Source organism: Bidens hawaiensis, unplaced genomic scaffold (genome assembly GCF_021521415.1).
Source record: "Bidens hawaiensis isolate Kalapana, Puna unplaced genomic scaffold, B.hawaiensis_p1.1 tig00002572_1, whole genome shotgun sequence".
Lineage (NCBI taxonomy): Eukaryota > Viridiplantae > Streptophyta > Magnoliopsida > Asterales > Asteraceae > Bidens > Bidens hawaiensis.
The window spans coordinates 1,621,557-1,633,206 of record NW_027491140.1 but is presented as its reverse complement, the minus strand read 5'-3'; the positions used below and the strand labels follow the sequence as shown (position 1 = coordinate 1,633,206).

At 33.2% G+C, this 11,650-nt stretch overlaps 2 pseudogenes across 1 annotated transcript; both read right to left on the bottom strand.

Annotated features, from left to right (window-relative positions):
* Positions 1–2,360: 2,360 nt before the first annotated feature.
* On the bottom strand, positions 2,361–4,248 carry LOC143620474 (magnesium transporter MRS2-1-like; annotated as a pseudogene).
* Positions 4,249–5,372: 1,124 nt separating this feature from the next.
* On the bottom strand, positions 5,373–8,865 carry LOC143620426 (putative protein phosphatase 2C 60; annotated as a pseudogene). The gene is made up of 9 exons (XR_013151335.1): positions 8,649–8,865; positions 8,481–8,590; positions 8,210–8,363; positions 7,555–7,680; positions 7,319–7,442; positions 7,171–7,247; positions 6,508–6,560; positions 5,981–6,035; positions 5,373–5,747 (listed from the first exon to the last, which is right to left on the bottom strand). The product of XR_013151335.1 is annotated as a putative protein phosphatase 2C 60 (transcript).
* Positions 8,866–11,650: the final 2,785 nt, after the last annotated feature.

The following is an 11,650-nucleotide window of genomic DNA, read 5'->3' as shown; positions in this document are numbered from 1 at the left end:
GGGGCTAAGAATATAAAATCAACCTATCATTAAATAAATTAAACAAATGCATATTCCTAAGCAAAATTATATTAACCAAATGAAGTAAAAAAGAGTAACCTCAACCTGCTCAACATCATTAGAATCCTTCCAGGCCCTATAAGGTATTTGTTGGCGAGCTGCTCGGTTTGTACTTTCTTAACCTTATCCAGTATTAGGTGAGTCAATCCTGACCCTAACCTGATGCCCATGAATAATGCTATATTTATTCATTTCTTGATTTAAAAAAAAAAAGAGCTAGAAAATGAAGAAACCCTAACCTGGTGCCCATGAATAATGTTGTGTTTGTTAAAAACCGTGTACCTGATTGAACTAAAAAGAATGAAAAATCAGTAAAATAACAAATACAATTAAGAAAATATGAAACTTATGCAACAACAATGTAAGTGACATAAATCATTGGCTAATTGATCGATGACCAGAAGATTGAATTTAGGGTTTGGAAAAGTAAAAGAATAGAGGCAATAAGAACCATTACCTGTTTGTTAATTGAACGACTTGGAAGAGACTAAGAATTGATGGTGGGCATCACGATTTAAGGAAAAAGATGTTGTGAATGGGAGTTATAGGGAAGAAGAAGAAGAATCAGCGTGAGAAAAGGAGTGGGAGCGTAGAGAGAAACCGCACTGTAACTGTTATGCTATAATGCTGAGATTTAGTTTCAGAGAATTTCTAGGGTTAGAATTTAGGGGAAAGAAAAACGGTTACAAAGGTATTTTGAATTTAATTTGAATTATTTAAATGGTAACAAATTCTAAGGTTGTAAGATATATATGGGAATTAGTGAAAGAAACCAATAAGAATTGGAAAAATGAATTTTTTTAATAGATATATAGATATTTGTTATTTTATATATTAACCTGTTTTAGCCTATCTAAATTACCTTTTGTCCCATTTTTACCCATTTAACTTGTTTCTTTTATACCTATACTTTCTATTTTACGTATTGTTTTCTTATTTACAACTTTGACTAGCATTAACCCATTTAACTTGTTTCATATGAACAATATTTTCTATTCTACATTTAACCTGTTTAACTCGTTTCTTTTATCAATAATATTCTCTACACATCGACGAGAGCTTATAGGCAGGTGTAGTTGATAGAGTAAAGAGATGCAGGTGGTAGTTGACAGAGTAAAAAGATGCATGTGGTAGTTGAGAAGTGAGTTATGGATGAGAAGTGTAAGGACGCGTTCGTTTCACGGAATGGAATTGGAATTGGAATTTGCATAGGATTTGGAATTGGAGGGAATAAAATTTGGAATCTGAACATTCCAATAGAAATTGGAATTTGAAGGAATTGAAATCCAATTCCATTCTTGGTGTGTTCGTTTGACAAAGGAATTGGAATCAAGTTTTTTTTTTTAACGAGAATAACGGCGGAAACATTTTAGTTTTTTTAGATTTTTTTTATTTATATTTTGTGTTATGATTTTTTAATGATTTTTTTAGAGGCTTCCTATTAAGATCAAAAACCCCTCAAAAAAATATTCAAAAATAATAATAAAAAAATTAAAAGTAAAAAAACCAAAGTATTGTATTCGTTGTTCTCATTAAAAAAACAAACTTGAGAAAAGATTTCAACGAATTCACTTGAAATTCTCCACATTTTGGAAGGATTTAGAATCCCATCATTTAAAGGAATTTGAAGGAATTGAATTCCAATTCCAATTCCTTGACAACCGAACGCATCAAAAGGAAATTAAGATTCCAATTCCAACGAAACGAACACGCCATGTCATGGGATTTTAATTCCAATTCCTTTGAATTCCCAAAAATTCTGTGAAACGAACGCGCCCTAAGGGTTTAATGGGTATATCAGACCCATTAGTTAATAAGTTACTCTTTCCTAACTTACCAAAACCTATTTATTTTGCCTTTTTCATACGCTAAAGTCCATAAGGCCTTTTGGTTTGCCAAACAATTAAATTGAAAACAATTTTAGGCATCATATCTAACTGTTTATTCAAGCTACAAAACACCAATGACATCAAGACTACTTGGAGAAAGTTGATTTAGTTTATGCTTCAATACCAATGATCATGTTCTAAATCCAATCAGAACAAGTTTCTGTTTACCTGTTTAATGTCCTATGATTTAGTTATAACATGATCCCTTTTTTAAACGGCCTGTTGACCCGAACCTGTTCTGACCAGTTACGAGACCCACCAGTGTTTTACAAGGCTTAACTTTGTTTCTTCACTTAATATATAAAAAAGTCCAGAGAACCCATCAATCAGAATAATATTCAAACTGATATTTTTATTTACTTTTATATGCATCAAACTACAGCCACATTTGGAGTTGATTGATAATCTAATCTACATTGGCATCAATCTTTTGTACTTGAAAAACCATAAAAATGAAGAGAATAAAATGACCCCACAAATTCCTGTAATCAGCAGTACCCATTTGAATGCTGATGAGTAACTAAACAATGATATATCAAAATTCATCCCAAATATTGCTCCAAATACCGTCACAACAAACGTTGCTGTCGTTAGTAGCAATTCAAACTGTATAAGCTGGTTTCTAACGTAATCCTGCGCATCAAATCTTCATTTAATAAACAAGATTTCAATTCATTCAATCGTGTTTTGACCACCATTACACGTAGCAAGATGGTCTGGTCTAGTCGGGCCGCGTAACAAGTCAAAACAGGTTTAGAAATGGGTCGTTCAAGTTAGAGGTGCATATTTTCGGTTTCCCCCAACCGATTCTGTTTGAACCGGTTCCAGGATAGGGCAAGTTAAAACCAGTTTGAGTTGGAACCAGTTCCGGCTTGGGTAAAAAGAAAAAGTTAAAAACCGGTTTGAGGTGAAACTGGTCCACGTTGATACCGCTTCCGGTTTGGGTCAACAAAAGTCAAAATCGATTTGAGGTGAAACCTGTTCTAGTTTGGGTCAACAAAAGTCAAATTCGTGTTGGTGGGAAACATGTTCAGGGTGAAACCGGTCTAAAAATGTCAAAGCATCGGGTTTGACCAGTTTGAAAAGATCAAAGAATCAGGTTTGACCAGCCTGAAACCAAGTTTTTGACAGGTTCGGGTCAGGTTTGACAGGGTTGGAGCTGGTTTCAAGGTGTAGGATTGCAACCCGATTTCAACCCTATGCTTCGGGTCGGTTCCTAACCAGCTTCCTATCAAACCAGTTTCAATATCAGTTCTGGGGAAGGTCAAAAACCCAGACTGACCCATTCATAATTAAACAAGCCGTAACAAACCACCTCGTCACTTAACCTTAACTTTAAAAGGTCAAAGTAAGCATTCTTTAAAACAGATGGAAATAATTATTAATTAATAATATTAACAACTCTAGCATAACAGAAACATACCAGTTAAATATTGATGAAATCTTCAGTATCATCAATGTATTCCTTCAACTACCCACACAAACAAAAAACAAATCTTCAACAAGGTTGTTAAACCTCTAAGTAGTTTAATAATTAAATATACCGTTGTAAGCTTATTAAGAGTATTATCAGTGACAATAAAATAAGCCTTCAGCAGCATTTCCAGCTCATCAAATGTTTTCAGTAACACTGTCTGAACTACTTGTAGTTGTACCCTCATGTCTGCTTCTTGCAAGGCTCAAATTCCTGTCGAATCCTTTAACATTTGGAGGTGAAGAAACGGGAGAAATTGGAGCGGAAATAGATTGAATCCCATCCGTTGATCTGGGTCCCGCCACAGATTGATCTCCACCATAGAATAATGCCTCCATGCGCCTTTTCTTCTCAGTCAGATACATTTCAACCATATCTCCATCATCATCCATCAGTTGCTCTATCTCATCTCTTACCTATATTAACATAATCATAAATCAAAATAAATATTAAGAAGGACAATTTCGACCAGTTTACCTGTATCTTAAATCAAAAAATATTTTATTAATTTACTATTTGAATATTGTAATCTTGTAATCATATTTGACAAAGTAATCAGGAGACAGGCTATATGACCTTTTGAACTTTTCGGGTCAATGCGACTAGTCTGCCTTTTAATCTACGAACATGTTCCAAGTTTGAAGTGCTAATTTTAGATGTAAGTTCATCCAACAATGGATATGCAATTTCTAATTCTGCAGCCTGATGAAATCAAACACGATTATTAACATCTAAAACTGAAACCAAATGTTTGATTTTGGGAAAAAAAGATGTGGCCAGTGAAGCACATATGACTAGATTTGATGAAAACATCACAATATCCATTTAGGGGTTTAAACGAGCCAAGCTGATCATGAGCTACTCAATATCGGCTAGTTAACTGCAGAAAGAAAGATATAGGTAAAATTCAATTAGACATGAATATATGAGTTTTGATTCTTTGATTTGTATGATGCATGAGGGATTGGCTATAGGTGATATCAAGACATACAACAATGAAGCTTTAAATATTATTATTAGAGCAGATGTCAAGCTATTATGAGTAGTAGATGTATAAGTTTCCCCTTAACATGCATGCATGCATGCGTCATAAAGATGATTTAGGAAGATGAATGCATGTTGTTGATTGCAATGCATCATTTCGAGGAATGAATTAATTAGGGTTTGAATGTGCAAGAGGAATCATATTACGATTCTGAAATGAAATAATAGCGAATGAGAGAGATGATCGAGGTGTATCACCAACAAATTAACTTTTCATTCCCACATAATAGAATACATTAACTTGAGTTAGGGTTATAATAAAACCATTTCATTTAATTACACATCCAAACTCCAAATTTTCATTTCATGCTTTTTTTTTTGGGATGAATACGGGGTAACCAAAAACCAATGGTGATGACTAGAGGAAAGAAATGCCCTTGCCATTTTCACTTTATGCTCATTTTATTAATTGTCACTGTAACTTATACTTAATTTACTTTAATAACTATTTTTCAAAACAGTAATCGATACATTGTTAATAATAAAATACAATAAACGATATTGCTTTTCATAAATATAAACATCTACTTTTTAGATGCTTTTGTTTGTGAAAGTGATTAAATGTTTTGTTTGATTCTAAATAGAGTTATTAAACTATAACTAATGTTTTTATTATTCTAAACTAATTGTATTTGAATGCTATAATCTTACATTGCTTTATTAAAATAATTCAACCTTATAACCATATTTAAAATTATATCTAAAAAGAGTTAGACGCATCACTGTCACATAAGTCAATCCTAGTAAAGTCATACAACACATGGTCCATGGGAAAAAGCCACTACAAATGCTGTAGAAAACAAAAGGAACTGAAGAACAAAATGTTTTGTACACAAACAACTGTCACCTATCACAGTAAATCATCCTATGGTTGCTCACCAATTTGACACAACCCACAGCAGATCCAATATACAACTTTCAATGCATAATATACAAGTCATAGTAGTAAGCCTGTATTTGAATGGTCGAATCCCGCACCAGAAAACGTAGCAACCATGATTCATCTATACACCACCCAAACAGCCATGATCACAATGGACCTTCAACAGTCGCTTGCAAATAATAAACATGATATTGAGATATGTTCACTGCTGGTTTGATTCGGATACTACTTGACCGTTGGATGAATCCAATGGATGTGAAGTGGAAGTGGATGCACCAGATTCTGGTTTCTTGAACTGAACCAAGATCATGGTCATATTGTCACACCCTTCCCCACCAGATACGGGTGCCAAACACCGATCAAATACCTTCTCACATATTGTAGAAAGCTTACTTTCCTGCAACAATAATTTGTATCAAAAATTTTTAAATGATACAGATGGTAATAAAAAAATATATAAATAATAATGGTCAAACGGAACGGTTCGGTTTACACAGTCACTTTCAAGTTCAAAACTGATCGAACCATTAAAACCAAACCATTTGGATCTCAAACCAGCCTGACTTGTTTCGGTTTGGGTTTAAAGTGTAGGGAAATCAAAAACCTATAATGAAGTGTTAATAGACTTACCGTTTTTAACTGTTCGCGAACAAAGTCTACAAGTTGTTGGCTAGACATGCAATCCCTGTAGTAATAAGAAAAGGTATAAGCACTACATGTATTTTCAAGGTCATGATGCCTTTGATATGTCACAATGGTGAACACAATGTTTAAAATTGTCTTTTTTTTTTTAAATGTCATACTAATGGTAGGTTATAAGCGCCAATTAATCGACCCATTTGACCCATTGCTGAAAGTTTTAACTACAGAAGCATTATATCAAAAGAATTAAAAGAGATATTGTATTTCAATGGCAAATGAGACCATATATCCAAATTCCTGCATAACTGTATTAATTCGGATTTAGCTTGTATATAACTAAAGGGAAATTCTATAAAAGGATGATAAATTTAGTGGCACGTTATTGAACTGAAAATTTTGAAAGTAGGATACATTAGATCAAAAGGTTCAAAACTTTTATGGTTTTTTGGGTACTAAAAAGTTAGGTAAAATAAAAATGAAACCATATCTTGTATATAGTATTAAATTAAATATACCATATCCCGTCGCAAGCAAGAACAAGAAAATCGTCATCCTCGCAAAGCTCAACCTAATTTGAGGAAGAAAGGGAAAAGCAAGTCAAATAAGCGTGTCATAAACAGATATCGAATCTATGCTTTATGTTTAACAGGCTAAAAAAAAAAAGAACACTCAAAAGAAAACGGGTCAAAATTCACAAAAATTGTACTTAAATGCATAAAGCCTAATAAATGATTTTACTTGGAGATTAAATTCTTTTATAATCATATTAGACACTAATTATTTATAAAATAAATTTTTAGAACATATCAAATGGGTAAATTAGAAGGAAATAGGTCAAAATTCACTCAAATTATAGTTTTTTAAGCATAAAACATTCTAAATCAGTTTATTCAAAGATTTAGATTATTACAAGAGTAATATAAATTAGTCATCATATTGGCACTATTTATAAAATAAAAATTAATTGTTTTTGCTCTACCCAACCTGTTCCGACCCATTCCAAAATAATATAAATCAGTCATCATATTGGCACTATTTATAAAATAAAAATTAATTATTTGGCTCTACCCTATCTGTTTCGACCCATACCAAAAATTACCCATGCTGACCCGTACCCGATCTCAAACTGCCATTTCGCCATCTATACAAGGAAGAAAAAAACATATGATGCTACATACCATGTTTATATCAGGATTGGCGGTTAGAGTTTGCTTTTCAGGAGGAAGTGTTTTATTTCTTTTGAGTTCCATGTCACCTGAAAATAGAATAAAAAATAGAATTAGTGACTGTGCTAAATAATTAATGAATTTGTTTAGTGAGAAGTACCAATAGCTCTGGCCAAGTTTAGACTTCCATTAACTCGACCGAGATGAATAAATCCACCAGCTTTATATATCCTTTCTTTCTCAACCTCAAGATCAGGCTTATGATCCTTTGACAAATTATATGCCTGTAATAATAAAATGGATATTCATCAGCTTTTACTATGTTTATTTCTATAATAGTACATAGATAATGTAATTTATTTACTTAAACGTTTAATATAAATTAAACAACAATACCTGACCCTTTCGCGATATCACACAGTGAGAATCACCAGCATTTGCAACAATCAGTTGGTTGATACGGATGATAGCTACACAAGCTGTGCTACCACACGCCGGTCCTTCATAATTAGAGTGTGGTCCCTAAATCAATAACAAAATGGACTTAAATGCAACGTTATATCAATAATATGATAGTCAGAATTAGTTTAACTCCTAGTATGATCAAACGGCTTCAGAATACAAGTTTCAGGTATTAACAAGATGATTTTGAACTTTGAGGGGGTGTTTGGATGTGTTTCAGTCATTTAGAAATAATCTGCGACTTTAAGTCAAAACAATCACCTTTTAGTGTATGAGTTAACAATAACTGAAGTTTACAGTCTTACACCAAATTTGATGTAGAAAGATTATAACTTTTTACAGTTGTTTTAGTAAATTTTTTAATATACAATACTAAATAAAAAAACTTGATTTTATTTAGAAAATTAAATGCACGTTATCTTAATAAAAGCAGTTTATGCTATTGATATAACTAACTGAATTATATTCATAAGTTAATCTAAGTATGTAAAAAAACTAATTAATGTGCATATCAGCATATACCTTTATTAGATTAACTGTTGCGAAAAAAGAGTACATACTAGTTTTTTAGTGAATACAAAGAAAGTACCTCCTCAGCAGACCAATTATCCTCTATAGCTTTTAAATTACCACTCCTTGGTGACCAAATTAATCCTTCTATCATCCCACTGAATTGATCCATTTTATTTCCCAAAATAGCCAACTCTCTCCAGCCACGTTGCCCACACATCATCTCATCCATTCTAGAGAAGTATACAAATTTGTTCAGGTAATACATAAAAATGGAAGCCACTTAGAGACAGTTAAATAATTTTGATTACTCAATATAATTAATATAAACTGGTGAGTGTAATAATGACCTAAGAAAAGATTTCTGGGCAGCAGTGGGCAATATCACCAGCGGAATAAGCTTCATGTTTGAGCACTTGTTGGTGAAGAAACTTGGCACAGAACTTAGAGACCGCCTGACCTGCAAGCTGAAAAGCTAAGTGAGGACAGCAGAAAAAGAGTGATATGTGAGTGCTTACCTCCATGGCCATCATAAACACCAAAGAATGATGTGGAGTGGTCCAAATCAAGTAAAATAAAATACAGGAACAAAAGAAGAGAATAGGCGGTTACAGCATCTTCCATTGATGTACGCCAGCCTTGCATGGAACAGACTCCATATCTTATCAGTTTCTCATTCTCAGCATCTTCAGAGGCCTTATCAGTTTTAGGTGTGCTTATTAGATAAATCCCCATTTCAACCTGGAACAATTACTCATAACTCACCCCATAACTAAATACAAAATATCAGACAGAGGTATGAACTGACCCAAAAATCAAACCCATCGGTTTTGACTTTTGTTGACCAGTCCGTGTAACTGAAATTTCACGGCAACTTCAAATCTAATAATGTAATATTTATTATACCCGTTTAATTAATAACAAACAACGACGACAAAACAAAATTGTATTGTATTGTATTGTATTGTATTGTAGCAAAACACAGAAACAAAACAGAGTGAATCCGTCTGTATAAGTAGTTATCAAAATTCATGAAAAATGAGATCTAAATAATAATAATAATAATAATAATACATGAAATGAAAGATACAAATCAAGGAGACTGACTGACTTACTTGCTATACTACCGTATAGAGAGATTTGGATAGTGGACACACACACTCCCAGCCAGTGTGTGTTGGGGGATGGTGTATTGATTGATGATTGACCAGGTTGAATGGAACACGCATGTTATATTATATTATATTGTCTACCAAAAGATGCATTTATTACTGTAACTCAATAAACGAATAATATAATAATAATAATATTTACAATAACTAACTCTCACATGTTGCATCGGAGGCACGTCGGTGGTAAATCGCAAGCGTTGCCAGGCGCAAATGTTAAGCCACAAAGTTGACACAAATTCAGTCAGTTTTGATTACATCAGTTATTATACTTAAACTAAAACCAAATGTAAAATAAAAAAAGTTATAGAAATCGAGGTTAGCTAAAGGGGTGGTGTTGGTTGGTAAAACTTAAGTGTTGGTAAAACTCAACCGTTGTCGATCCCGGGCGTCGAGGCAGTCAGTCTATACAAATTTGGGCGGTTTCCATCATAATTTCGTCAATTTCGTTATGTTCGATACGGTATTAGAATTAAAACAAAACGTTGTGAGCCTAAGCGAATACGATTGTTTCCTTTACGTTCGTTACAGTATCATAACTAAACAACATAACTGCCTCAAACCAATAAGGTGCCCCAAATAGCCCAGTAAGATTCTTGCTACATCAAAAGTCTCATATATATATATATATATATATATATTAGTAATGTAATTGATATAGATGTTGTGCTATAATCTAAAGCAAGCATTTAGAAGACTTAAATACCTATAACTAGTACGGGTAAGTAAGGTCCTCTCCATAGGGATTCAATGGAAGGTGTAAGTTTGACTCATGGCTTATTAAATATTAATTAATAACTAAGTTGACAGACAATGTCAAACGGTTTGAAAGATCTGTTAAATGAAAACACTATTACTTTGATTTGTAAACAATTATTAAGAAGTAATCAATCTTCAGGTTTCAGGTTTTGAAACAAGTTGGATAGATAGTTAAACCTATTGGAATGTATTCTTTGTTTGAATCAATAAACCAAAAGACTAAATGTTTGACTTTGTTGGTTATCAGAACTTAATCCGAATAATTGACACAGCTAAACAATGATTTAGTTGATTGTAACTTTTAGGTGTTGATGAATCAATTCAGTATTATGGTTAAAGATAGCTAAGTCAATGACACTAAGAACTCAATCCTAATTGTTGATGACCACAAATCGATTAACTGATAAACTTCAAATCATTCAATTACCAAAAACACTTTAAGCACACAAACAAAATCCAAAAGTTAAGGTTTAAAGTACCAAACAATCCAACAAACAACTCAACCCTACTCCCAGAGATGGTCACCAACGGATTAGCCTCGCATATGCATCTTCAATAGCCCTCTTGATTCTTGAACAGATGATGACATGGATGATTGTGATGATTGGGAGGTGTTAGGATGGTGAAAAGAGGCTCCAAATTCGTCCAATTATATTAGGGTATGAAGAATTTTCGAATTTAGGGTTTTTTGGGCTTAAATATGGAAGAAATACAAGAAAAATAGGATTTCCCGTTAGACAAGGCCTTGAGCTGCGGCCTGGTCACTGTAGCTTACGGTCAGAAGCCGCTGGCTTACGGTGATTTTTATTCCATTTTCATACTCGTCTCGTCGAGAAACCCAAAATTCATATATTGTGGGTTCTGTAACTCATTTTCTAGCCCTAGATATGCCCGTTTTACTTTAAGTGCGCACGAATCACTTCCGAACTCCCCTGATTGCTTCCCTTTTGCCCATAACTCAATTCATTGCCATCCTAAGTGCTCCAAATTAGTTCCTTTAAGCTCCGAGCACCTATAAATATAAAACCAATCGAAGTACTCGTGTTCGATACATATAAACAAGTAAAACACACGATATAAACCACTTAAAGCATGTTCTTTCACCCACAAATCAGTAATAAGTTAATTAAATGCCTATTTTTATTTGTAAGGTATTTTAACATTAAGAAATACACGTATCATGTTTTGCGGCTTGATTATGTTAAATTTAACATTTTTATAATTCAAAATGCAATGGTACTTTATGTATTAAAGCAATATTTTGCTTATATTCGGTTGTTAGATTGGCGACTGCTTACAACAATTATGGAGGTTATGATATTGACAGAAATGTACATCTGTTGGATGTTAGTATTTGGGAGACAGAATCATCTCGTGGCAATGCAAGAAGCAACAAACTATGTCTGCATCCACTGCTGAGGTTGAATATGTGGCTGCATCCACTTGTTCACATGTCATTTGGATGCAACATCAATTGCTAGATTACAGTTTAAAATTTCTTGATACTCCTATATTTTGTGATAATGATGCCGTGATGTGCTAAAAGTAGTCTAATAAAAACACGCTAATCTAAACACTAAGTAATAAATTAT